At 67.3% G+C, this 24,734-nt stretch overlaps 1 protein-coding gene across 1 annotated transcript in view; it reads left to right on the forward strand.

Annotated features, from left to right (window-relative positions):
• Window positions 1–8,645: 8,645 nt before the first annotated feature.
• The window catches only part of DAGLA (diacylglycerol lipase alpha), a 45,509-nt gene continuing 29,420 nt past the window's right edge, over window positions 8,646–24,734 (forward strand). Inside the window, exon 1 of the mRNA XM_055141663.1 lies at window positions 8,646–8,804. The gene's annotated coding sequence lies outside the window, so the exon portion shown is untranslated. The remainder of the gene's footprint in view (window positions 8,805–24,734) is intronic.

A 24,734-nucleotide genomic window follows, 5' to 3' on the forward strand; every position in this document is an offset into this window, starting at 1 on the left:
CAGAGCTGTTCCTTCCGGGGTCTTTGGCACGTGACAGCTGCCCATGACCCCTGTCCACCTTCAAAGCCAGCAGGACCGGCTGCGTCTCCCACGCTCTGGCTCTCTGGTTCTCTCCCTGGGGTCTCTCTGGACTCCTTTGAAAAACCCTGTGACTACGCTGATCCAGAACCTGCTCCTCCTCCCCAGGTCAAGAGAGCCGCCGTCGGGGGCCGGAGTGATAGCATAGCAGGGAGGGCATTTGCCTTGCACGCGGCCAGCCCAGAGGGAATGCCGGGTTCACTCCCCGGCATCCCTGGTGGTCCTACGAGCACCACCAGGGCTAATTCCTGAGTTCAGAGCTAGGAGTAGCCCCTGAGCATCGCTGGGTGTCGCCCATAAAAGAAGAGAGTGAGAGAGAGAGAGAGAGAGAGAGAGAGAGAGAGAGAGAGAGAGAGAGAGAGAGAGGAGGAGAGAGAGAGAGAGGAGAGAAAGGGGGGGAAGCAGACTTCATTTCCCTATACCCTGTCACCTAGCTGTTTCACAGGCTCAAACCAGGATGCCACTGGGTCCTGATGCTCCCTACCTCACCAGCACGCACCAAAAGAGAAAGTTCGTGGTGACCTTGTGTCGTGAGCTAAGAGGCTGAGAAGTGAGATTGCGTGGCTCACCCTAGATCAAATTCCCGGGTATCACCGTCACATTTTGGCCCCTAATCAGGAGTGAGCCCTGAGCTCAGAGGCAAAAGTGAGCCCTGAGCACAGCTGGGTGTGGCCTCAGAGCAAAAACAAAAAAGGAAGAAGATGATGAAGGAGGAGGGGGAAGGAGGAGGAGGAGGAGGAAGAAGAGGAGAAAAGGAACAAAATGAAAAAGAAAAGAAATGGAAACGCTCTGTCTTAATTTGAGTGTGGTCAAAAGTCATCAATCCATGTACTTTACATGAGTATGTTATAGCTAAAGAAATTGGGGTCTGGGGGCTGGAGCAATAGCACAGTGGGTAGGGCATTTGCCTTGCACGAGGCTGACCCGGGTTCGAATCCCAGCATCCCATATGGTCCTCTGAGCACTGCCAGGGGTAATTCCTGAGTGCAGAGCCAGGAGTAACCCCTGTGCATCACCAGGCGTGACCCAAAAAGAAAAAAAAATGGGGTCTGAGTTCTAAGAGCCATGAGAAATCATGGCAAGGTTTTACACAGTGCCATGACATTATCTGAATCTCATTTGTGAAAGGTCACTCTATCTGTGGGGTGGAAGGAGATACGTGAAAGTCAAGAAGCGGCAGCTGGCGCCCTGAGGAGGAACAGGGTCACCTGATTGGACTGGCGTGGCTGGAAATGGACAGATGTGGGCGTCTCAAGTATATTAGGGAGGGGAAATCAACAGGACAAGGTCTAGGATACGGCTGACCTGATAAATGGGCACATGGGTGGAAGAGCTGCTTGGGATCACACAGGATGGAGAGTGGACGGGTGATGTGTGGCTGGGGAGGTGTGTGGATGAACACACTCGCAAGTGTGTGCACGGGCTGACAGGTGTGTGGATGGATGCTGGGTGTGTGCATGGATGGATGCATTCATCAGTGAATGGCCATTCATCAGCATATGTGTGTGGATGAGTGGAATAAGTGAATAGATGCAGAGAGTCTCTTGCCCTCACGCCTGGCATTCTTCCCCGGGACCCCTCAGTGGGGATGGGCTCCAGCTTCCCTCCCTGCCCCGAGCAGAGCTCCTGGCGGCCGAAGACCTTCGGAACCTAGCCACAGCCATGCTCAAGGCCCCTCTCCACACACTCGAACAGGCCTTATGCATGAAGGTACTGGCAGAGGAACCCAGGTGTGTGTAACCCCATCAACGGCCAACATCCAGAGGCTTAAAAGCGAGCTCCCAGAAGCGTGTGGCAGGGCCGAAGCGATAGCACAGCAGGTGGGGCGTTTGCCTTGCACTCGGCCGACCTGGGTTCGATCTCCGGCATCCCATATGGTCCCCCAAGTACTGCCAGGAGTAATTCCTGAGTGCAAAGCCAGGAGTAACCCCTGAGCATCTCTGGGTGTGACCCAAAAGGCAAAAAAAAAAAAAAAAAAAAACAGAAGCACGTGGCCACTTTGTGGCCACGCAATATCTTATAACCTACTTCTCCCTCTGGGAGAAACTGGCAAGCTACTGAGAGTTTCCTGCCCACATGGGACAGCCTCGCAAGCTTCCCATGGTGTATTCATATGCCAAAGCCAGTAACAAGCTGGGTCTCATTCTCCTGACCTTGAAAGAGCCTCCAATGTGGCATCGTTGGGAAAGCTAAGTAGAGAGGCTTCTAAAGTCTCAGGGATAGACGAATGTAGAGGTTGCTGAAACTGCTCAAGAAATTCGATAATCAACTGGATGATGATGAAGTGAATAGATGATGGATGAGTGGGTGGGTGGTGGTACGAGTGGATAGATGGTGGGTTTGAGTGGGTAGATGCGTGAATGGGTGGATTGATGATAGAATGAGTGGATGGTGGCACGAGTGGATGGATAGTGCTGAGAGAGGTTGGATGTGTGAACGAGTGGTTGCATGGCGAGATGAGTGGAAGGACGGTGAGTCTGATAGGATGGATGGTGATATGAGTGGGCGGATGCGGGAATGAGTGGATGGATAAATGTATTTATGACTCGATGGAGAACGTGTGGGTCGGGGCTGGAGCCATAGCACAGCGGGTAGGGCGTTTGCCTTGCACGCGGCTGACCCGGGTTCGATTCCCAGCATCCCATAAGGTCCCCCGAGCACCACCAGGAGTAATTCCTGAGTGCAGAGCCAGGAATAACCACCCCCCCTCTGCAAAAAAAAAAAAAAGAAAAAAAAGAAAAAGAAACGTGTGGCTCGATAGATGGTGGATGAGTAAATGGGTGGATGCACCAGTGAGTGACCGGATAGATATGTAGAGGAACGCGTAGGAAGGTGGACAAGAAGGGAGTCAGTAGCTGAATGTAACGGACAGGTGGGTACGGAGGCAGGTGGGCGGATGGGTGAGGGGTGGGTGGGCGACACCCTCACGCGGACAGACGCGCTCCCCTCGCTCCTGGTGCCCGGAAGGCAGAGGCGATGGTCTCGTTGAAGAGCACGAGAGCCTTCCTCGGAGACATCTGTGTTTACACTCCAGCGGCTCCCCGGTGCCCCGAGGAGAAAAACTAGTTACTACCAAGCCCACTGGGGAGTCGACACTTACAAACGGGCTGGATTAATGAGACGCAAGGATCCCGGGCCCTGTGGGCATTCCAACAGAAGTGCAGTGACGCCCAAGTGAGCGGAGAGTGAGGCCGGAATGGAAAAACGTCCCCAGAGCTCCCCCCTGAACGCCCCTGGTGCAGTTCCTCCACCCTCTCACCTCTCACCTCCTCGGGCCACCCCCTTCCCCCCACCCCCTGCTCTCAGCATCTCCACCGCCCTCCCCGCCAGGGTCACTCAGATGCGCCTGGGACTCTGGCCACGAGACCTGGGGCTTGCTGCACAATAGCCGGGCCTGTCGGCTCCCGCGGGTGGGAGGGAGCAAGCGCCTGGCCACGGAAGCCTGCTGCCCGCTGCCCGCCGGCGCCCGCTGACCATGTCGTGCCAGGCGGCCCCGCTCCACTCACAGGCTCTGTGTCCTCACGACCCTTCCAGGCCTCTCTCATCCAGAGGAAGAAGAGGAAGCGTGGCCGTTTGCAGGGGGTCAACGACGCAGAGGACGCCATGCACAGTGGTGCCCCCGTCTCTGACCCCTGATGCCTGCATTTCCTAGACCTCAGCAATGAACTCATATCTCTCCCTGTGGGAGTCTGAGCACTCTGCCTGGAGAGCCTCTCCCTCCCTCCCCCCTCCCTCCCTCCCTCCCTCCTTCCCTCCCCCTCCCTCCTCTCTCTCTCTCTCTCTCTCTCTCTCTCTCTCTCTCTCTCTCTCTCTCTCTCTCTCCAACCAGGCTCTCTGGGTAAACAACATTCCCCACGGGTGTCAGAGGCTCTCTGCCCGGGCGTGGGTGTGGGCGCAGGGAATGGCATGCCGCCTTCCCCGTCCACCCCACGGTGGGGACCGGGGTTGGGTGTGAGAGCCAGCACCCTACCTACCACCGCACTCAGGCCCGGGGGTGGGGCGGGGACCCCGCCTCTGGGGATGGAGGTGTTCTCACTGGGACTCCTGGGGAGAATCACATCCATTATTAACTCCGCAGCCTCCACGGGCTTTCTGCATCTGGCCCGAGGCTCCGGCAGAATCCCCAAGGCCCGGCTCGGGCTCTCATCCGGTCACCCAATACCCACCGGCACGGTGAGAACAGCGCCGCTGGGAGCTCCCCGGGCCGGGGGGCAGAAACTTCATCCTTGGACACCCTTGCATGCCTTGGATTCCTCCAGGCCCCCGGTCATGGAGCCGGTTGGCAGCTGCCGAGCAGGGCCCCAGGTGGAAAGGTGACCGGCCACTCCGTTTCCAGGGGCCGAGGGACCAGGGGATGCCCCCGGGCAGTGCGGAAAGTCTTCAGGTGCCATTCTGCGGGTAACCCGACTCCTGGTGCGACCGGTGGCCGCCAGCAGCTGGGTGTGTCTGCCGGGCTCGGCACCTCGGGGCCCAGCTGTCAGCGACGCGGTTCCATCGCGCCCTACGATCGCTCGCTCGTGACTCACGTGCCGGCACAGGGGGGAAAAAATGTACAAAAGTTCCCCGCCGTCTCCGGGGTGCCAGAAAGCATCTTGGTTTTGTCTTGCAAGATGTTCAGCGCGCGCGCGAGTGTGGGGCAGACGGAGGGAGGGGGTGGGGAGGAGGCGAGGGGAACAGATCCATCTCCAGCTCACTCCGCTGGCTACACCCCCCCCCCCTCCATCGTTCTAATAACAACACTCAGCATTTAATCAGCCCCTGTGTGGAAGCAGACGGTGTCACACTCACTAATTAGTTAATCCACACGGCCCCCCTGGGAGGAGGAGCCGTGTTATTATCCCCACTGGGACCCGGGGGGAAACTGAGGCCAGAGTGGGGGAACTTGGCGGGGAGCGGAAGGGATCCAGCCCGGCTGCAGGACCGGAGCACTGGAGGGCTGTTCGCCTCCCCGGCTCCTGTCAATCACAGCCCTGGCGACACCTGATTGGATGCCTGTGGAATCGGGGTGTGAGCGGGGTAGAGGGGCAGGAGAGGGGCGGGGTGCCGCCTGGGAGCTGGAGCGAGTCAGACACCCCCTGTGGTAAGTGGCTTGGAAAGCTTTTCAGCACAGCATGGACTGTCAGAGGCGATTTTCACCCGCAGCAAAAGGTCGGGCCCGGCTTCCTGTTCTGAACTCCGGGTCTTGACTGGCTCCAGGTGACTGGAGCAGGGAAGGGGAGGAACTGTCCCACCAGGAGGCAGCATCTGACTCCCTGCCTTGGAAATGGAGACTGGCCACCTGGGCATTTGGGGGCCCCCTCCCACATCCGGGTGGAGGCGGAGACCCCCCCAACCCCCACTACTCCCCCCCCACACACAAACACACCATACATCCTCCCGCCGGTGAAGATGCAGGTGGAAATCGACCTGAGATGCTTCGAGGCCAGGATGGCCCATAGCTCCGCTCTCCAGAGACCAGGACTTGACTCGGTCCACTGGGCAGGAGACCCGAGCGAAGGGGACTCAGGCAGGGGGAGGCGGGGGGGGGGGGTTGGAGAACAGAGTTGAGGAGGCCGAAGAGAGTCATCTTAGGAACTTGCGAAATAGTGCAAGAATCGAGACAGCCGGACGGGGCTGTGCCTCCGTGGTAGAGCGATAGATAGCCTTGCGTGGCTGAAGCCCTGGGTTTCATCACCCACACCGCCGGAAAAAAATCAAGATAAAGCGGCATCTTGGACTCGAGCTGGCTTCTTGAAATGGCTGAAGAGGAAATAACAAGCCTTCCCCACCCCCCCACCCCGCCCCGTTCACTAGGAAGGAGCGCGATGAGGGCATATCTGTGTGTTTTTCGCTCCCCCTGACGCTTCTGTCGGTTGTGCCTCTCCAACTGGGTGTGCCCACAAGTCATCTGGAGCTCCTGTTCGCATGTCGGGGTTCTCGGGGCCTGAGAAAGCATTTCCAACAGTGCGTCTACTGCGTGCTCGAGCGAGGGAGGGTTCGGAAGATGGATAGTTTAACACACCCTTTACTTATTTATTTTATTTATTTATTTTTGCTCTTTTGGGTCACACCCGGTGATGCGTAGAGGTTACTCCTGGCTCTGCACTCAGGAATGACTCCTGGCGGTGCTCAGGGGGACCCTATGGGATGCTGGGGATCGAACCTGGGTCAGTCACGTGCAAGGCAAATGCCCTCCCCGCTGTGCTATGGCTCCAGCCCCCACTCCCCGCAACACACCCTTTAGCTGAATTAATTCTGTTGGGAAAAGCCCGAGGTGGAAACGCCTTGAAAATCTCAGACTCCAGTTCTACGAGGACTAGGTTTAGTAAAAGTGCTGTCCTTGCTTGCATGCGGCTCACCCCAGTACTCTCCCTGGCACCACATACGCCCCCCCACAGCCCCACCAGCGACGGGAGTCACCCCTGAGCACCGCTGCGTGGGGCCCCAAACCAAAAAATCTTCATCAAGTCTGGAGGCTGAAAAAAAATCCTGATCAAGTTTGGATCGACATGGGGCTGGAGCCATAGCACAGCGGGTAGGGTGCTTGCCTTGCATGCAGCCGACCCGGGTTCAATTCCCAGCATCCTATAGGGTCTCCCCCAGCCAGCACTGCCAGGAGGAATTCCTGAGTGCAGAGCCAGGAGTAACCCCTGAGCATTGCTGGGTGTGACCCAAAAAGAAAAAAAAAAAGCTTGGGACATTCCAGTGCTCAGAATGCTGGGACTTGGTTTTAGTGAAGGCAGGCCTGGGTCTATGGGAACCAGGACGTGTGTGTTGGGGGGAAAATAAGGATGCAACATCACAAACTCTGTGAAGTGGCTGTCGGAGGTCACTTGCTTTCTCCAAAGTTGGAGTCCGGGCCTATCTGCCACTGGTGTGCGTGCGTGTGGTCCTGGCTGACGAAGGTGTCCAAGCTGGACCAACCGATCCTTCGTGCAAAAGTTGGACCAGTAGCCTGCTTTTTTTTTTTTTTTTTGCTTTGCTTTGCTTTGCTTTGCTTTTCGGGTCACACCCAGTGATGCACAGGGGTTACTCCTGGCTCATGCACTCAGGAATGACTCCTGGCAGTGCTCAGGGGACCCTGTGGGACACTGGGAATCGAACCTGGGTCGGCTGCGTGCAAGGCAAACGCCCTCCCCGCTGTGCTACCGCTCCAGCCATGGTAGGCTGCCTTCTCCGTGCAAAAGCTGGACCAACCAGATGCTTTCTTCTGGGAATCTAGAACTTCGCAGGAACAAACCTTGTGAAGCCGGACAGTTCTGATCGTGATTAGATCTCAGTTATCCTGAAAAGTCCCCAAACTGCTGCTTCTACAGCAGCCCTTGGAGTCTCTGCGAACTCCCCGCTCTTCCAGCGGCTGGGAGGGCTCAGACTTGCTCTGGAATTCCGTGGCATCCCGCTCTTGGCCCTCCCCTTCCCCGAGTTTCCTCCTTGTTCTGTTTCCCTCCGAGTGCGCCTTCCAGGTAGCTAGCTGCAGGTAACACAGAACTCCCCCGGAAGTCGCTCCCACCTGCCTCGACACTGCTCTTTGAATCCAAATGTCCTGGTAATTTTCAGGCTGCGACGCCACCTCAGTCAACCCCGTGACACACAGCTCCATATGCCGCGCCCAGGCTCCCACTTGCTCTGAACGTCTGTCCATCATCCTGTTTCCTTTGGAATCAGGGCCCCGGGAGGGTGCGGGGGGTTGGGGAGCCATTTAGGGGCATGGTGCCTGTGAAACTGTAAGGACTCCACGGCCCTGACGCCTCCTCCGATGAATTCCCACCAGTCCTGGGAGACCCAGCTGGGTTCTCACGCCCTGGCCTGCAGCTTCCGGGGCTCCCTGCAATGCAGAACCCCCAGGAACAGCTCGGCCACCCTCTCCCGGAGCACCCTGGCTGGGGATGGAGCCGCGTGGGCTGGGAGGGCCGGGCCTGGGTCTGCCTTGCGCCATCCTGGAGGGTGGTACCCTCTCCGCTCAGGAGCGGCTCCCAAAGAAGGTGTGTTAAACGACTAAGTGGGGCATGCGTGCAGCAGCACTGAGGGACGATGGATTTCATGTACCAGGAATCAAAAAATGGGCCAAGCCAAGCCCCCTGCAGAGCCTCGTGGTCGGTGCAAGGCCAGGACAGGGATGAGGATGCTGTGCTCCTCCGACGCCCCCCCCACACCCTGCCAGGCGCTCGCAGTGTCCCCCACTCCCCACCAGAGGTGGAAACCATTTCTCGCCTTCCTCCCCGCAAATGAACCAGTTTCCCAGTGATCCGACTGGCTGTCTTGCCTCACCCACGCTAAACCCGGTCACGCGGGACACGAGGGAGGGGATGGAAGGGGGGGGACCCAGGCGGCTCCCCGGCCGGCAGGCGGCGCGGCCCGGCCGGCCCCTCCCGCGCTCCCCCTGCGCCCCGCACCCGCGCCGGGCCCGCCGGCACCCCCCCCCGCGAAACCCCCACGCACGCGGGGCCCCCGGCGCCCGCCACGGACGCGGCACGCAGGGCCCCGGGCGCCGCCGCCTCCCGGCCGCCAGGGGGCGCTGGCGCCCCACGGCCGTCGCCATGGTCACCGCTGGCAGCGGAGTGGGGTTTACGTAAAGGACGCAGCGTCCCCGGGGGGGCGGAGGCGGCCTCCGCGCCGGCGCCGGCGCCCTGCGGAAGCGGCGTTAGTGAATCGGGGCCTTGGGGAGCCCAGGATGGAGGTGGCGGTCGCGGCGGCGGCGGCGGCGGCGGCGGCGGCGGCGGCGGGCCGAGCCCTGCGGCAGGCGGGAGGTAAGGGGGGCTCCGCGGGCCGCCCGCTGTCCAGGGCGGGCGCTGGCCGCTGCCGGCCCGACGGGGCCGCCACGCGCGCCCGTGGCAGGTGTGAGGTCCGGGGAGCCGCGGCGTGGGCAGGGCGACGCCCGCGGGCCGCGTGGGTCCGGCCCCTGGCGGCGTGGATTCGCGGGAGGACTCAGCCCGCCCGCCGCCCCCACCCCCCACTCCGGCCTCGCGGGGGGTGGGGGCTGCGGCGGGGGGGGGGGCGCGGTGCAGCCCCCCCAACACACACACACACACACACCCCGGGAACGGCTGCTGGTGGGCACCGGGCGCTCCCGCCGCGTTTCCCCGCCCGGGTGGCCGCGGTGCGTGCCCGGGGCATGGGCGTGAGGAAGTGCTGTCCGGCCCGGGGCTGGGCGCTGCTGGCCTTGACGCGGTCAGGAGTGGCCGAGCCCGCTCGGGGAGGGGGGGTGGGCGGGGGCGAGGGGAGGCGGGGAGGTGGCGGACAGGCCACCCGGGGTTTGCAGGATGTGAGAGCTCCGCCGTGACCGTGAGAAACGGCTGGGCGCAGGGGGGTCCTGGTGGTGGAGGTGGGTGGGTGGGGGGGGACCTGCCTGGCCCAGTGGGGGGCCCAGGCAGTGGCCCTGAGGCCCTGGTGGACGGGAGGGGGTACTGCCGGCCTCCCTTTCTGCGGATGACGAGGACACCGCCTGGCCCAGCTGCTTCCATGCCTGCTGGGTGGGCCGGCCCCCCCGGGACTGCGGGAGGCCCGGACCCTCTCTAAGGAACTTGAAAGAGACCCCCCACCCCCCACCCCCCACCCCCCCCACACACAGCAGAACAGCGCCGGGCCCCGGGACTGGCATTGTCCTGGGCACGCAAATTCTACCCGCCTCGGGGACACAGGATGGGGTGGCTGTTCCCAAGCTCTTGGAGAGGGGGGGTGGCAGTGGGTCCAGCCCCCTCGGGGGCACGGCTCCTTCTGGGGGGCGGGGGTGCCTGGGTGCTGCGTCTCCTGTTGGTGGTTGGAAGCCTTGGGTCCCGAGGTTTGGGGTGGCGCCTGGGTCGGGCCGGGGAGGAGGGGGGGGCGGGATAAAGCCTGCCAGGCAGGGGGCCAGGGTGTCACATCTGCCTCTGGGGGACGCTGTGGACGTCTCGCATCCCACCCCGCGTGTCCCCCGGCGCCCCGTGCTGCAGAGGGGCGAGGTGAGCCACCCGGGGCAGTCGGGGGACTGGCAGAGGAGATTCCTGGGTCCAGGCTTGGGGAGATGGAGTCGGGGGGTGGGGGGGGAGGAGAGCAGAAGGGCTGGGCTGAGCCGGGGCGGGTCTGGGGGAGGCACCTGGTGTCCGGAGAGCCGGTGGGGAGGGCGTGGGCCACCCGCGGGGCAGGGGGGCGGGAGGCTGCTCGTGTGCCACTTTGGGTGCTGGGCCGGTGCCACCGAGGGTGCTCCTCCCAGCCCTGTGTGTGGTCCCGGGTTGGGCGGGGGGGGGGTCTCCTGACATCTCGAGTTCCCCGGCGGGCCCGGGTGACCTTGAGCAGGTGACTGACCACTGGGCACCCCGGCCGAGGTGGTCTCGGAGGCCACAGGAGCGTGGGGAAGCCGTGGTCACGGGCGCTGGGTCAGAGGTCCGGGCAGCTCAGCAGGTGGGGGGGCCTGGGGTGGGGGCCGGGGGGCGGGGGGTGGGGGGGATGTATGGACACTGTGAGTCAGCTGTGCAGGGCTGGCACCAGGCCTCAGGTCTCCGGGGCTGGCCGGGGCGCCGGGAGGGGAGCCCCGGGCGGGCGGGCGCGGGGCTGGCGGAGCCTGTGGCTGACAGATCTGGGCTACCTGTGTAGGAGGGAGGCTTGCAAGAGTGTGTGTGTGTTTTCTCTCGAGAATTTCCTTTGGCTCCGGCTCCGGCTTCTGAGGCTGGGGGTGGGGAGCCGGCTCATCCATGTGGGGTGGGGGGGCGGGGGGGAAGAAGGGGGCGTCAGGGCCCCGGGAAAGCAAAGTGGGTCAGAGCTGCCAGAGGGGCAGGCAGGCCGGGGGGAGGGGGCAGGTGCTCCCGCCAGGCAGGTGGAGACTGGCCGGTAGGGGGTCTCAGGGGGCGTGCGGGGCGGCGGGGGGGGGGGGGGGCGAGGGTGTCACTACACACAGGCGCGGAGGACAGTGGGGGGGGTCCGTGGAGGAGGAGCACTCGGGTCTCGCCGGGCGGTGGGGGGGGGGCGCTGCAGGCCGGCACAAGGGCCCGGGGTGCAGGGGTGCGGCAGCCCCAGAAGGCCCGTGTCTCAGTCGGGTCGGCTCCAGGCCCTCTCAGAGCCCTGCTCGCTTCTGGAGCCTTCCAGCGGGGAGTGTCCGGCCTGGGCCCGCACCCCGGGTCAGAGGGCCTCTCCCCGCCCTGGCGTCCAGGCTGCCGCGGCCAGCCCCACCAGGCCCAGTGGTGAGCTGACTTTTCCATGCCCAGGGACGCCCCGCGCTGGATGCCGGACACTGCCGGGGTGTGGCCAGCCCTCCCTGGGCCCGGCGTTCCCCCCCCACCCCTGCCCCAACCCGCCCCGCGCAGGGCCTCTTTCTGTCCCCGCCCGCCCCCAGCAGACCCCTGCAGGCAGGTGCACGGAGGAGCAGCCCCCTGCCGCGTGCCCCCTCACCCACAGCTGGCCCCCACCCACCCCAGAGCCTGTCTGTTCTGGGTGCGAGGCTCAGCCGTATGGCTGGGGGCCCCCGGGGCCCTCTGCAGCCACCCCTTGCCATCTGCTTGCTTGGGGTGTGGAGGAGGAGGTGGAGGCGCCGGCCCCTGCTCCCTCCAAAGTAGGGCCGAGCTCTTCCCCTCCCCGGGGCACCCAGCCAGACGGCCGCTTGGTGTCACGGCTGGCACGGACGCGCCGGAGCGCCGGTTCCAGCTGGGGCAGGGGGCAGCCTCGGCCCAACCCCCCCCGCGCACATCCCCAGAAGCTGCTGAACTCAGCGGCTGGCATGCGGCCCTTCCTCGCTGCCCCGGCCGGCCGGCCTCGCTGGACAGAGGCTGCTGGCCCCGAGCAGGGTGCCGCTCCGTGCCAGCGGGCCAGAGTCGCCCGAGGGCGCGCCCGCCGCCTCCCCCCCCCCCGCCCCTGCCTCCGGCCCCTCTCTCCCGGGTCGGGCCGGGCCGGGCCGGGCTCCGGCACCTGTTGGCCCCGGGGTCCCCCACGGCGTCCTCGTGCATTCCACGCGGGCGAGGCCGGGCAAGCGGCGCCCAGGGACACGCCAGGTTGCTGAGCGTGCGGTCAGGGCGGGAAAGACCTCGGGGAGCCGCGGGGCCGGGCGGTGCAGGATGTGGTTACCGTCCCCGCGGGCAGGGCTGGAAACGGGCTATTGATTTCCCTGGTTTCCCTCCCGATGCCCCCCTGGGTCCAGGCAGCCTGCCCACGCCGCCCTGCCCCGTGTGCCACAGGGAGCCCTGGGCCCGGCAGGCCGGCACCCGGACCCCCACCCCTGGCGGGGGGCTGTCCCTGCAGTGGGGCGCCCGGGGACTGCACGCGTGTGCGGCCACGTGTGCCCGCCAGCGTCTCCGTGGGAAGCGCAGGCTGAGGGGGCGTGGAGCGCCTGGCGGGTGGGAACTGGTGGGCTCCCGTGTCTGGCTGGCCCTGGTGTCGGTGGGTGTCTGCCGCGGGCGTTGCTGGGCGCCAGCGAGCAGCCGAGAACGGGCTGGGGGGGGGCCGGGAGGAGGCCACCCCGGGGCCCGGGAGCACGGGCATGGGCAGGGGTGCCTCTGGCCTCCCGCGGGGCTCCCTGCCTGCCTGCCTGTGCCCTCCGGGGGCGCCCAGTGCTTGGGTGCCTTCTGGGGACTGCTCGGAAGCCGGGGCTGGAGGTGGGGCTCCCCCTGGCCCTTGCGCCCCTTAGCCCACCCCGGCTGCACCCCCAGATCGTCGGCTGTGGTCCGACCGCGTGGACGGGAGAAGGGCTGCAGCCTGGGGGCCACCACCCTCCGCCGCCCTCGGCTCCTCTGTGGGCGGGGCCAGCCTGGCCTGTGCCCAGCGCCCCCCCCTGGGGGCTAGTGCGGTGCCGCAGCCGGCCCGGTCCCTGGCCACAGGCCCCGAGTCGGGCCGAGGCCGCCCGTTGGTATGAGGCTGGCTGCCCCTGCCCGGCCCGGCCGGAATCAGCAGTGCGCCCGCGCCTGGCCCCCGCCCCGCTGTCTCCAGTGGTGGGGGCTCCCGTGGAGGGTGGGGAAGCCTGCCGTGCAGCGGGAGGGCACCCGCGGGGGCCCTCGGGCCAGCCCAGTGCTGGGCCTGACAGGGCTGGCCTTCAAGCCCCGCTCCAGGCGCGTGCCAGGACAGGCGCCCCGACCACTGGGCCGCCTCCCCGGCCCTGAGAGGCATTTCCTGAGCGCCCCCGGGCCGGGGTCACGGGGGCAACTTGAGCCAGGGAGATCTGAGGGGACCTGGCGCGTCAGGGCCACGCGTGTGAGCGGGGGCTCCCGTGCCAGGGCGAGCTCGGAAAGGAGGAGGAGGAGGAGAGAGGCCCCTGGGGGTGCGGGGGGGGGGGGCGCGTGCAGCCAGCAGGGCAGCGACCACCTGGTGAGAGCGGCTGGCCGGGCCGGGAGCACAGGGTCTGGGGTGGGAGGGTGTGATGTGGGCCGGGCAGGGGCCGGGGGCCATCGGGCAGGCCTGGGGGGGACAGCCGGGGGCCCCTCTGGCCTGTGTGTCGCCTGAATGTCCTCCGGGGGCCCCCGTGAGGCTGTACTCACACCCCCCGGGCCCTGAACGGGTCCCACTGCTACCTGCACACCCCCAGGCCCCCTGAGGGGCGCCCTTGCCCCCCCACACACACCCCTAGACCCCCGGGGGCGCCCTTGCCCCCCCCCGTTCTCCCAGGCTGGATCTGGCTTTCTCACCAGATCCCCCCTTGAAGTCGCGCCTGCCGGAGTTCAGCCCAGGAGGTTACTATTCTGGGAAGTTCCATCAGCCCCTCTCAGCCTGGGCGCGCTCTCGGCGCTGGGGGGCGGGTGGGGGAGGAAGGCGCCCGGGGCTGTGCTCACCTGTGCGTGTGTGTGTGTGTGCGGGGAGCAGGGGGGAGGCCCGCACCTGGCCGCCGGCCCTGGCGTGGAGGGGAGCCGGATGATGCAGCCCTGCCCTGGGCCCGGCCGGAGCCGCGTAATTAATTGCTGATGGATGGATGTCCCCGGACGCACCAGCTCATCCATTATTGACGGCCCTTCCGGGCGCACGGTGCCCGCACCCCTCCGCCCGGGGCTGTCCCCCAGGGACACCAGCCTGCGGGAGCCCTCCGGGGTGCAGGGGGGGCCTGGGAGGGCAGTGTGACCCCGGGCCTCCGGGAGGCACAGCGCAGGCACCCAGCCCCAGCGCCCACCCGGGGGTCCCCATCCGGGACCATCCCAGATGGCATCTCTCCCCGAGACAGGCGCCTCAGGGACCCCCACGTGCCTTCGAACACGCACGGCAGAGGTGGCGCGGGCGGGTGGGCGCCCCGGTGGGGTCATCTCCATGTCCCTCCCCGTCCCCACCCAGCCTGTCTGCCCCAGGGCCCCGGGAGACCCCGAGGGACTCCACTGGCAGCGCCAGGGCACTGCCGGCCCCGCCCCCACCACCACCCCCTGTGGCTGCCTGGACCCCCCCCAGGACCACCCTCCTATCAGAGGGGTGCGGGGGGCGGGGTCTGGCTCTCTACTCGGGCTCCGTCGCCCGGCTGCCCGGCGCGTGTGGGACCTTCCCGGGCCCGGCTGGGCGCGAGCACGCGTGAGTGTGAGAACCCGGCTGGCCCGGAATACGCCCCCGGGCCCGGGCATGTGCTCCCACCCAGGGCGCTGCCGCCACGTGGCATGCCAGCTGGCAAGGACGCGCCGGAGCACTCGTGCGACCAGCGGGCGGGTCAGGAGGGCCCCGGCCCCCGACCCCCCTGGCTGGGACCCAGCCCTGCAGCTCGCCCTGCCATCCCCCTGCCATCCGCTCCCGGCCTCCGGCCTCCGCTGCTTTCTCGGCCGCTTTCTTCCCCGCCGCCAGCGTGCGCGCCTAGCGCTGCAGAGGGCAGGGCCGGCTGCGGGGAGGGGCGCGGCCGCCTGGCCCTGCTCCCTGGAATCCGCAGGCCCGGCCCGGGCTGACGTCCTGCTTTCACTTCCCAATTTCCTCCCGCTCGGCCCCCCGGGCCCGCCACGGCAGAGGCCGACTCGAACGTCCTGCAGGCACCGACCCGGGGGCCCTGCCGGCCACTGCCCGCACCCTCCTCAGCACCCCTGTCCTCCTCTCACCCCGCACCTTCCCCACGCGCCCCTTCTCCCCATACACCCCTGCCCGCCCCATGCATGCCTTTATCCTTATGCTCCCCACCCTCTTTACACACCCCACCCGCCTTGCTCGCCTCACCCTCCCCATGCACCCCGCTCTCCCCACGCACCCCTACCTGCCTCAGGCACCCCTCCCCATGTACCCCTCTCTCCTTACACTTCCTCACCCTCTCCACACACCCCACCCTCCTTACGCACCCCTGCCCTCCCTGCCCCCCTCCCTCGCCATGCTCCCCTGCCCCTCCCCCCCGTGCACACCCCCCAGACACACACTCAGGCTCCTTCTCTTGCTCTGTGCAGGGCTGGGTGGGTCGCTCTGCGCCCCGATGGCCTCGCTGCCGCTGCCGGAAGGGCCCCGCGGGAGCCTGGCGCCCTGTGGCCGGGATCCGGCCCGGGCCCCTGAGACCCACCCTGGGCAGGCGCTTGAGAAGCTCCCTGTCTGGAGGGTCCCACGCACGCATCCCCCTCCCGGCCGCCCCCCGCCGGCCCCTGCGCGCGCCTTCCCCTGGCCCCTTCCTGCCCGCTGGCCTCTTTGTCCACCTCTTCCTCCCCTGAGGCCTTGGGGGAAGCCAGCAAGTGTGGCCCCGTGGGCCCTCCCGCGCCCCCTCCCCAGGCCCGCCCACCCCCCCCTGCTGCGGGAAGAAAGCCTGTGGGTCCTGGTGTCCGAAAGGATGTCCCAACTATGGACCCCACGGCAGGGCAGGAGGGCCCGCCAGGTGCTCAGGCCACACCCCTGCCCCTGCTCAGACCCTGACAGGGTCGCCTTCGCGCCTGCCTTGGGGTGGGAGGGGGCCGACCGTGGCAGGTGGAGGAGAGGGCGGGGAGGGGTGGGCACTGCTGCGTGCCCTGGTCCCAGCCCGGGAGAGAGGCAGGGCTGGGCATGAGCACTGCCCAGGGAGCAGGAACTGGGCCAAGAGCACTGCGGGGTAGGGGCTGGGTGGGAGCAGTAGCTGGGCCTGGAGCACTGGAGGAGGACCAGGGCAGGAGCACTGTGGGAGCAGGGGCTGGGCCAGAGACACTGCAGGGGGCAGGTGTGGGAGCTCTATAGGGGGAGTAGGGGCCGTGTGGGAGCACTGCAGGGGGCAGCAGGGGCCAGACAGGAGCACTGCGGGGGTAGCAGGGCTGGGTGGGAGCACCGCGGGGGTAGCAAGGGGTGGGCAGGAGCACTGTCAGAGCAGGAGCCATGTGGGAGCACTGCAGGGGTAGCAGGGCCAGGCGGGAGCACTGTGGGGGTAGCAGGGGGTGGGCAGGAGCACTGTGGGAGCATTGCAGGGGTAGCAGGGCCGTGTGGGAGCACTGTGGGGAGAAGCGGCCGCAAGGGAGCACTGTGGGAGCAAGGGCTGGGCAGGAGCACTGCAGGGGGAGAGGAGCTGGCCGGGAGCACCGGGGTCCCGCAGGATCGAGGGGGCGGCCCAGGCTGGCCGTGGCAGCCCCGTCTGGCTTTGGCTTTGGCTTTGGGGTGTCCTCTCCGCCCCGGGCCTGCGCCAGCTTTGGGGGCCCTGTGAGCCATGGAGGAAGAGGGTCCTCCCCCAGGAAGCCCCTGGGGCCTCCCCCGGCTGAGAGTTGGGCATCCCCGCGGCCCCCCGCTGGGCCCGCGCCCCTCCTTCCCTTCCCTGGCAGTAGCTGAGGCCCCTGCTGTGGTCCCGGCTTGGGGGTGGCGGCTGGGCCAGTGCAGGGGGTGGGGGAGGAGGGGGCTGACAAGGCCTGTCCGCGCCTTCCAGGGCCCGGCCCAGCTGGGCTGACTAGGGAGCCTGAACCCAGGCCGGCCCCCGGCCCCGCCCCACTGGCTGCCCACTTCCGGCCCCCCACCGCCTCTGGGAGCCTGCGGGCGGGACCCCCAGGCTCTGTGCCCTGGCGCCCCGGGGCCTGCGGGGGTGGGGCGGGGAGGGGCGGCCTGTAGGGGGGGGCGTGGGGACGCAGCGGTCAGCCGTGGGGCAGGGAGGGGGGGGAGAGGGGGGAAGGGGGGTCCAGGGATCCGGCCGCCAGCTCAGGCTCTGGCGCGGGGCCAGCTGCGCCCTGTCCTTCCCCGGGCCACGGACCCTCTTCCGGCCGCGTCCTCCTCTATGGGTGGACACTTCGGGACTCTCTCCGCCTCCCCCCGCCCGCCGCTGCTTGGGGGGGGCCCTGCACCCCGCGATGGGAGGGGCAGGGGTCAGGGGGGTCCCCGGCAGGCGCTGCTGTGTCCCAGGCCCCGCGGGGACGCACAGACAGACCCGCAGGAGGTGCGGGCCGTGCAGGGGCGCCGGGGAAGCCGCCCCCCACACCTGCTGCGGGCGGGCGCAGAGGCCCCGAGTGCCACGTCCAGTGGCGCCTGGCCCCGGGAAGCGCTTAGTAAGTGCCAGTGGCCTGGGGCGCGCTGCTAGGCGCCGCCCGGTACCAGCCCGGCCCCTGTGTGCGGCCCCTGAGCGCGCGGCCACGGCGCCCCGGGGGTCAGGAGTCTACAGTGCCCCCTCCTCCGAGCAGGGCGCTGGGGCAGGGGCAGAGCCCCCCACCCCCACGGTGGTCCCCGCCTTCCTCCTGGGAACCAGTGTGGACCCCTCCCCCTGCCCCCGTCACGTTTGGAAGGGGGGGCGGGGGTGCTGGCCTGGCCCGAGAGATGGTGGGGGAGGACCCTGCCCCTGGGAATCCCGGCTCCGTGGAGCACCTGGAGGAAGGGCGGGCAGCGGGCTCCGACTCCCAGGACAGTGCTCCTTGATCCTTCTCCCTCCCTTCACCCCGTCCTGCCCCAGCCCTTCCGTCACAGCTGGGGAGGCAGTGAGGGGAGACCCCTGGCCGCTGACCCTGAATTCCAGGGGAGGGGGAGGATGAAGAGCCCCCCCAAGCCCCGCAGCCCCGCCCCAGCAGGCTGCTCCTGGCTCGGAGGGTCCCCCGAGGGTGCTCCTGGGTCCTGGGATCCCCGTGCGACTCTGGCGGACGCTCCGTGTCCGAGGCCATCTGGGTAAGCCCCTGGGAGCCGGGCAGTCACGTCCCCAGCCTGTGTCCCCACGGGGAGGGGACACGCGCGGGGCCAGTGTCAGGAAGAGCTGGAGGGGGCCCGGCCATGGCCACCAGGGGACACCAGGGACCGCAGCCCCCACCCCGCCCCGCCAGCCACCAGCATGCTGCACTGGACATCCGGCCGCCCAGCTGGCCACTCCCGCCGGGCCAGGGCAGGGTCACAGGAGACCGCGCCCCTCCCCTCTGCTCCCCTCTCCTCTCATTCCCCTCCACGCCTCTCTGCTCCCCTCTCCTCTCCCCTCCACTCCTCTCTGTTCCTTTCTCCCCTCTGCTCCCCTCTCCTCTTCCCTCCTCTACACTCCTCTCTGCTCCCTTCTCTCTTGTTCCCCTCTCCTCTCCCCTCCCCTCCACTCCTCTGCTCCCCTCTCCTCTCCCCTCCCCTCCTCTCTGCTCCCCTCTCCTCTCCCCTCTACTCCTCTCTGTTCCTTTCTCCCCTCTGCTCCCCTCTCTTCTTCCCTCCTCTACACTCCTCTCTGCTCCCTTCTCCTCCCTTGCTCCCCACTCTTCTCCCCTCCCCTCCACTCCTCTCCCCTCCCCTTTGCTCCCTTCTCCTCTCCCTTCCCCTCTCCCTTCCCCTCTCCCCTCCCCTGCTCCCTTCTCTCCCTTCCCCTTTCCTCCCCTCCCTCTCCCCCCTCTGCTCCCTTCTCTCCCTTCCCCTCCCTTCCCCTCTCTCCCCTCCCTTCTGCTCCCCTCCCCTCTCCACCCTCTCCTCTTCCCTCCTCTCTGTTCCCCTCTGCTCTCCCCTCCCCTCTGCTCCCCTCTACTTTCCCCTCCCCTCTCCCCTCTCCTCTCCTCTCCTCTCCCCTCTGCTCTCCTCTCCTCTCCCCTCTGCTCCCCTCTCCTCTTTCCTCTGCTTCCCTCTCCTCTCTCCTCCCCTCTACTTCCTTCCGCTCTCCCCTCCCTCCCCCTCCCCTCTCCTCCCTTTCCTCCCCTCCAGCAGTGCCCCTCAAGACACTCCCGTGCGCAGAGGAGCTACAGGCGCCCACGGGCGTTGCTCTGTGGAAGGACGCGCAGGGCTGGGGCTGGTACCCAGCTGGTCTCGTGGAGGCGCCGCTGGTACCAGCCGGTCTCGTGGGTCTGTGGGGATCAGACGGATGCTGGCCGGGGGGCGCACTCAGCACCTGGCCTGTCCGCCCTCGGGCTGGCCTGTGCCCCCTCAGGCCTTGCCCGCTCGTGCCCCTGTCCCCACTCGGGTCTGTCACCACTCACACCTGTCACTGCCCATCACTATTCCCTCCCCCCTCACTGTCCCCTCACTGTCCTCTCACTGTCCTGTCACTGTCCCCCTCACTGTCCCCTCACTGTCCTGTCACTGTCCCCTCACTGTCCCCGTCACTGTCCCCTCACTGTCCCCCTCACTGTCCCATCACTGTCCCCTCACTTCCCCTCACTGTCCCCGTCACTGTCCCCTCCCTATCCCCTCACTGTCCCCCTTACTGTCCCTGTCACTGTCCCCTCACTGTCCCCTCACTGTCCTGTCACTGTCCCCTCACTGTCCCCGTCACTGTCCCCCTCACTGTTCCCTCACTGTCCCCCTCACTGTCCCATCACTGTCCCCGTCACTGTCCCCCTCACTGTCCCCTCACTGTCCCCCTCACTGTCCCATCACTGTCCCCTCACTTCCCCTCACTGTCCCCGTCATTCTCCCCTCACTGTCCCCATCACTGTCCCCTCACTGTCCCTGTCACTGTCCCCTCACTGTCCCCCTCACTGTCCCCTCACTGTCCCGTCACTCTCCCCTCACTGTCCCCTCACTGTCCCGTCACTCTCCCCTCACTGTCCCCATCACTGTCCCCTCACTGTCCCTGTCACTGTCCCCTCACTGTCCCCCTCACTGTCCCGTCACTCTCCCCTCACTGTCCCGTCACTCTCCCCTCACTGTCCCCCCACTGTCCCTGTCACTGTCCCCTCACTGTCCCCCTCACTGTCCCATCACTGTCCCCCTCACTGTCCTTCACTGTCCTGTCACTGTCCCCTCACTGTCCCCCTCACTGTCCCCTCACTGTCCCGTCACTCTCCCTTCACTGTCCCCATCACTGTCCCCTCACTGTCCCTGTCACTGTCCCCTCACTGTCCCCATCACTGTCCCCCTCACTGTCCCCTCACTGTCCCCGTCACTGTCCCCTCACTGTCCTGTCACTGTCCTGTCACTGTCCCCTCACTGTCCCCATCACTGTCCCCCTCACTGTCCCCGTCACTGTACCCGTCACTGTCCCCCTCACTGTCCCCTCACTGTCCTGTCACTGTCCCCCTCACTGTCCCCTCACTGTCGCCCTCACTGTCCCCTCACTGTCGCCCTCACTGTCCCCCTCACTGTCCCCTCACTGTCGCCCTCACTGTCCCCATCACTGTCCCCCTCACTGTCCCCGTCACTGTACCCGTCACTGTCCCCCTCACTGTCCCCTCACTGTCCTGTCACTGTCCCCCTCACTGTCCCCTCACTGTCGCCCTCACTGTCCCCTCACTGTCGCCCTCACTGTCCCCCTCACTGTCCCCTCACTGTCGCCCTCACTGTCCCCCTCACTGTCCTCTCACTGTCGCCCTCACTGTCCCCTCACTGTCCTCTCACTGTCGCCCTCACTGTCCCCTCACTGTTCCCCTCACTGTCCCAGTCACTGTCCCCCTCACTGTCCCCCTCACTGTCCCCACTGTCCCCCTCACTGTCCCCGTCACTGTCCCCACTGTCCCCTCACTGTCATCGCTGCCTGCTCTGTGGGGTGGGCTGCCTGCCTTGGGGTGTGTGGCAGGAGACCCTGGGAGCCAGTGGTGGGCGGAGGCAGGCCGGAGTCCTCCCTGGGGACGGTGCTCCTGGTGCCCTGAGAGGGAGAGGGAGAGGCCGCGCCCGCCCTGGAGGTGTCAGTGGAGCTGCCGGAACTGCGGGGCTTTCCCGGTGACTCACGCGGGAGCCGTTGGCAGGTGTCTGGGAGCAGGAGGAGGCCCGGGTCCCCCTCCGCCCTCCCCCCTGCATGCCCCATGTCGCCCCGGGGGGTGTGGAGCACTCTGAGGGGAGGGTGCCGACACCCAGGGGAGGGGCAGGGGACCCTTGAAAAGCAGGATGGGGCTCCGTGGGGGCCGAGGGACTCAGGGTGGGGGTGGGCAGGGACCCCCCAGCCCCCCGCTGGCGTCCGCCCCAGGAGAGGCAGGGAGGGGGAGGTGCGGCTGTAGTTGGGGCGTGGGGCTGAGCCAGGCAGGCTGTGGGCGGAGACTGGAGGGCCCAGTCTCGCAGCCCCCTGCCCCTGCCCGCCTGGCCTGCCGCCAGCTGCCCAGTGTCTGCCCCCTCCTGCCCACTGGCCATTCGAAGCCCCCCGGGACACCCCCAGAGCCCCAGGAGCCTCCAGGCGGGGCAGGGTGGGGGGTGGGCAGGCTGCGGGAGCTTGGGGCTCTCTAGGGGACCCAGCCCCACCCCCCGTCCCCACCCTCCCCTCCCTCCTTGGATGGTGCTCGTGGGGCTGGGTGGCTCCATGGCCTGGGCCCTTGGCCACGGGGCCCCTCCGCCCCTCGGGGTGCACTCCCCCAGACTGCAGGGACGGGTGGGGGGACGGGGGCGGGGCTCCGGGTCAGCAGCCCAGCGGGGGTCACGGGCGCTGCACCTGGGGGTGGGGGGTGCTGGAGCGTGTCCTGGGCTGGCCCCCACCGGGTTGGCTGGGGCAGGTGGGGGTAGTGGGGGGTGGAGGGGGCCCTGGCCCGCCTGCCTCGGCTGCGCCCCGACAGCTCCCATCTGCCCCGTGCGAGTTGGCTGGGAGACCCGGAGCCAGGGAGCGCGTGTTCTCCTAACAGCTTGCCCGCGGCAGATGGCAGCCACGATCCAGCCCCGGTTCCGGCTGCGCTCCCCTCCCCTCCCCTCCCCTCCCCTCCCCTCCCCATCTCTCCCTTCCCCTGTCCTCCCCTCCCCTCTTCTTCCCTCCCCTCCCCTCCCCATCTCTCCCTTCCCCTGCCCTCCCCTCCCCTCCTGTCCCCTTCCCTTCCCTCCCCTTCCTTCCCCTCCTGTCCCCTTCCCTTCCATTCCCCTCCCCTCCCCTCCAATCCCCTTCCCTCCCCTTCCCTCCCCTCCCCTCCTGTTCCCTTCCCTCCCCTCCCCTTCCCTCCCCACCCCTTCCCTTCCATTCCCCTTCCCTCTCCTTCCCTTCCATTCCCCTTCCCTCCCCTCCCCTTCCCTTCCCTTCTCTCCCCTTCCCTCTCCTCCCCTTCCCTTCCCCTTCTCTCCCCTCCCCTTCCCCTTTTCTTCTCTTCCCTCCCCTCCCCTTCCCTCCCCACCCCTTCCCTTCCATTCCCCTTCCCTCTCCTTCCCTTCCATTCCCCTCCCCTCCCCTTCCCTTCCCTCCCCATCCCTTCCCTCCCCTTCCCTTCCCTCCCCTTCTCTCCCCTTCCCTCCCCTCCCCTTCTCTCCCCTTCCCTCCCAGTCCCTCTCCTCTCCTCCCCTCCCCTCCCCTGCCCTTCCCCCTTCACTCCAGGCCCAAGGCGTGGAGAGCCCCCCCCCAACTGTGTGCTGCCCAGGTCTCTGCCTGTGGCGTCCAGCAGAGGGACAGGGGTGCCTGGTTGGCTTTTTCCAGCAGCCGCCAGCGACCACCCTGCCGGCCGCCAGCCCCGGTGGTGTGCCAGGGCCCCGGGCAGAGCTGCTGCAGCCCCCAGCCCAGCAGGGCAGCAGAACAACCAGGGTGGGCCGTGGTTGGGGCTCGGGGGCTCCCGGAAGGTGGCGGCAGGCTGACCGCCCGCTGGGAGCCCGCGTGGGCAGAGAGGCCTTGCCCAGGCGCCGGGAGCAGCTGGAGGGCAGCGCAGCGGGGAGGGCGTTCGCCTTGCGCGTGGCCGGCCCGGCTCGATTCCCGGCGTCCCGTAGGGTCCCCTGAGCACCGCCAGGGGTGATTCCTGTGTATCGCCGGCTGTGACCCCAAAAGCGAAATTTTAAAAAATAATTAAATTTTTTTTTTTTAAAATTTTTTTTTTTTTTGCTTTTTTGGGTCACACCTGGCGATGCACAGGGGTTACTCCTGGCTCTGCACTCAGGAATTACCCCTGGCCGTGCTCAGGGGACCATATGGGATGCTGGGATTTGAACCCGGGTCGGCCGCGTGCAAGGCAAACGCCCTACCCGCTGTGCTATCTCTCCAGCCCCAAAAATAATTAAATTTTTTAAAAAAATTAAAATAAAACAAAGCAAGGGCACTGGGGCGGGCCTGACCGTGCAGCGCCCAGGGACAGGGTGGGCCAGATGCGGGTGGGCAGCTGCTGGAGTGCCGCGGGGCGGGGGCTGTGGGGGGCGGGGCCTCTCTCGGGGCCGCAGGTTGGGAGTCTCAGCAGGGCGGGGCCGGAAGTTCCCTGGTGCCCCCCTCCCCCCTTCCGTGGCTCTGAGCCACACGGGACAGCCACGGCCGTCCCCCCCGCCCCCCGCGGGCCCTGCCCGCCCCGTCCTCTGCCCTTCGGTTCACCTTCCCCGGCTGCCCGGGGCTGGGGCAAGGGTCCAAGTCGGCCGCCGGCCGCGCGGCCAGGCAGAGGCCTGCCGGGTCAGTGTGCCGGGGTCACCAGGCACTGCCCGGGCCCGAGGGGAGATTGGGACGGGGCCGGGGGGTGCAGCGTGCCCCCCCGCCCCCACCCGTGTGCCCTGCCCGGCCTGCCGGGCTGCGCCCTCACACCTGCGGCTGTTTGCCCAAGGGTTTGGCGGGCAGGGCAGGCGCAGGGGTGGGGCTGGGGGCGGGCCAGCGGGGCCGCAGAGCAGGTGACTCCAGTGTCGCCCGCAGCAGCACCTTGTGTGTGTGTGTGTGTGTGTGTGTGTGTGTGTGTGTGTGTGTGTGTGTGTGTGTGTGTGTGTGTGTGTGTGTGTGTGTGTGTGTGTGTGTTGGGGTCCGGCCCGCCGGCCCTGTCCTTCCTTCCCCGAGCGCCACACCCTTCCTCCCGGTCCCAGACCCCTGCCTGCCCCTCGCGCCTGTCTGATGAGTCAGCGGGGAGGGGGCCCTGCCCTCCCGAGCCCACCGCAGGCTGGCCAGGGAGTGGGCGGGAAGACAGAACAGGGGCTGCAGGGGAGGCAGCCCCCCCCCCCTCAGCCTGCTACAGCGTCCACCGGCCAGTCTCACGGGCTCCTGCTCGGGCTCGGTCCCCGGGCACCCCCTGGGGCACACGGGGTGGGAGGAGGCCTGGTCACTCCCTCCCGAGGTGCGGGCCCCTGTCCCTCCCCTCCCCGCTCTCGGCGGGGAGTGGGGCCGGCTGGTCCCCGTGGTCTGGGCCAGGGCAGCCTGCAGACAGCCCGACTGCCCCCACCAGCAGCGGTCACGCAGGGCAGGACGCGCTGGCCATGGGCACACAGCACAGCTCCTGGAGCGGGCGGTTCCCTGCAGTGAAACGCCCCCGGGGCATCTCTTTGGGGGGGGGGCGGCGGCGAGGGCCGACTCCTGGCTCTGTGCTCGGGGGTCGCTCCTGGTGGTGCCGAGGGCCACGAGGCAAGCGCCTTCCCTGCCGTCCTGGCCCTCGGCCCACAGGCCGTGTCCTCCGTCCCTCTCTTCCTGGGATCCGGCCCCTCATGCCCGGCTGCCCCCTTGCCCCCAGGGAAGCCCCCCCCAGCCCCTCTGGCCGTTTCCCTCTGCAGACCCCAAGTGCTCCCCAGAGAGAAGCGGGTGACACCCCCAGAGTCTCTCCTGGCCCGCTGGGGGTGGCGTTTCCAGAAGCCTCCACGCTGCCTGTTGGTCCGCTCAGAGAGTGGGACGG

The sequence above is a fragment of the Sorex araneus genome, chromosome 6, assembly GCF_027595985.1.
Source record: "Sorex araneus isolate mSorAra2 chromosome 6, mSorAra2.pri, whole genome shotgun sequence".
Classification (NCBI taxonomy): Eukaryota; Metazoa; Chordata; class Mammalia; order Eulipotyphla; family Soricidae; genus Sorex; species Sorex araneus.